Genomic DNA, 2,575 nt, shown 5'->3' on the forward strand with positions numbered 1-2,575 from the left:
GAGTGATTATAGTGTGGTTCTTGCTCTAGGAGCGGTTCTTGACCCAAGGATTAAGCTTACCTCTTTGGAATACATGTATGAAAAAGTTGATCCACTTACCTCAACAATTAAAACAAATGAAATCAAGCAGAAATTGTACACTCTCTTTGAGATATATCATCGCCTTCATACTTCGTCTTCTACAACCTCTCAAACTCTATCTTCCATCACTAGAGGGAAATCAAGTTCACACGCGTTGACTAAAAGTTTGTTCAATGTATGTAGCCTCCTCTAATTATTAACTTGCTTTAATATGTTACATGTTATATGTTAGATGTTAATGTAGATATGTGTGGTAGCCTGTTATGATGCTCGATTCACCGGTTGAAATGGATGTGATATAGTTAGTTTTTATTATGATGTTAACTATTATGATGTGATATAGTTTTTATTATGATGTGATATAGTTAGTTAATGTAGGTTAATTGAAATTGCTATACTCAATATAAGCTGTTGTGATATTGGAATGCTGTACTCAATATAAGCTGTTGTGATATTGGAATGTTGATATTGCTATACTCAATATAAGCTGTATATTAAATGGGTGTGGCAGCCTGTTTGGATTTTGGAATGCTGTTGTGATATTGATATACTCAATATAAGCTTAATTACCAATATATCTAAGGCTAACTAATTTTTCCTTAATTATATGTAATATACCATATGTACATTAAGCTTAGATATTGTTATACTCATGTTTCATGTTCAACTTCTTTTTCGATATTGCTATACTCATGTTTTTAGATATTGCTATTACTCATGTTTCTATTACTCTATTATATATTATCATTATATTTAATTTTATATTAATTATATGTAATATACCATATGTACATTAAGCTTATGTATATATTAGGATTATATTGTGTTTACTTCCTTGACAAATATGTTATTGTTAATGTTACAAACATGCTGCTAAATGCTGTCTAAATTTGATTGTTTTAATATGTTACATGTTGTTAAACGTTGTCAATTGTTACATGTTGTAACATGTCTCTATTCTTTTCCTTTTTATTATAATAGGATTTGAAAGCACACAAACAACAACTTGCAACAGAGACCGGAAAGTCTCAACTTGATGTTTATTTGGATGAGGCAAGTGTGGATTTAAGTTATCAAAATTTTGATGACTTGAATGTTCTTCAATGGTGGAAGGAGAATTGGAATAGGTTTAAAGAGTTATCTTTATTGGCTCGTGATTTGTTAGGCATCCCTATTACTACTGTTGCATCTGAATCTGCTTTCAGTATTGGTTCGATCATTCTAAACAAATATAGAAGTCGCTTGTTGTCGAAGAATGTAGAGGCATTGATTTGTACTCGCAGTTGGCTTCACGGTTTCAACAGTTTTGGTACATAATCAAATATTAAATTTTCTTTTAATACTTTGTGATTCTTATAATTTTGTTACTTACACTTAAATTTTTTTATAGATGTAGTGGGTGATGATGAAGATAATGATGATGGGAGCTTGGCGAAAAGTATTACAACTGAAGCATCATATGTTCATGACGTAGATGAAGATTGATGAGTGCATATTTTATGTCTGTAGAGAATTTAGAGATTTTTGTGTTAGATAAAACTACTTATGAATTCTTTCATAACTTTTGTTGAATTTATGGAGTTGAACTTTTGTTGAATTTGTGGTGTTGAACTTATGTTGAATTCGTGATATTTAATTTAAGGTTTGTTGAATTTAATTATTGGATGTAGGATAATGATAGTGATTTTTATGCAATGCAAGTGTGTTTTTACATATATTATTTAACAAAGACTTTATTAGATTTTAGTAGTATTAGGATGTATGAGTACTTTTTTTAAATTATATCATCATGAGTGAAAAAGATTTTTTTAAAGAGAATAACGGGCATGCCCGCATGCCCGTCATTAAATGGGGCGGGCCTAGTAAATGAGCCCGCATCTCTACCTTTGACCGTCCCGCCCCGCCCCGTTTTCTTGCGGGCTTTTGTGGGGCGGGCCTAAATGGGGAGGTCATGCCCGTTTACCACCCCTAGTTCTATGAGAGGTAAAAGGCCCAATACACAGGCTATGAGCGAACTTTAGGACACCTAGGAATAGAGTGATTCATGGGAAGCGGGTGGTATGGCGCCACTTAGAGGAACATGGCATCACGAGCAGTTCAGATTCTGATAGGGTATTATCGTTGCATACACCTGGTGTGCATATGATGGTATTCTTGAAAGGATTGTTTATCCTGCGTTTCTCTTGACCTTACCCTGGCCTAGATTACACCCGTGAGTGGGGCGGGAATGAATCATTTACAGGTACTGATGGTGACTTGTTCTGTTGGTGACTATTGTTCGGTTCTTGTTGGTGACCGTTGGTTCTGAAGTATGGGTTCTGAGTTGATGACTGTGTTCTATGGTTCCCGGTTCCGAGTTCATGCCGAAGTGCTGATCCTGTATTATATTACTCAGTGGGTTTCTCTCCAGGCTGTGCAACCTGACAGATGTTCAAGCGGATCCAGCAATCCTGATTGACATACCTTTGCATTGCATAACATCATTTGCATATTT

General features: G+C 34.6%; 1 long non-coding RNA gene across 1 annotated transcript; it reads left to right on the plus strand.

Annotated features, from left to right (window-relative positions):
* The first annotated feature begins 218 nt into the window (after positions 1-218).
* LOC127128321 (uncharacterized) lies at positions 219-1,575 on the plus strand. The gene is made up of 3 exons (XR_007805840.1): positions 219-256; positions 1,063-1,390; positions 1,472-1,575. It is a non-coding gene; the product is annotated as an uncharacterized LOC127128321 (long non-coding RNA).
* Positions 1,576-2,575: the final 1,000 nt, after the last annotated feature.

Source organism: Lathyrus oleraceus, chromosome 3 (genome assembly GCF_024323335.1).
Source record: "Lathyrus oleraceus cultivar Zhongwan6 chromosome 3, CAAS_Psat_ZW6_1.0, whole genome shotgun sequence".
Classification (NCBI taxonomy): Eukaryota; Viridiplantae; Streptophyta; class Magnoliopsida; order Fabales; family Fabaceae; genus Lathyrus; species Lathyrus oleraceus.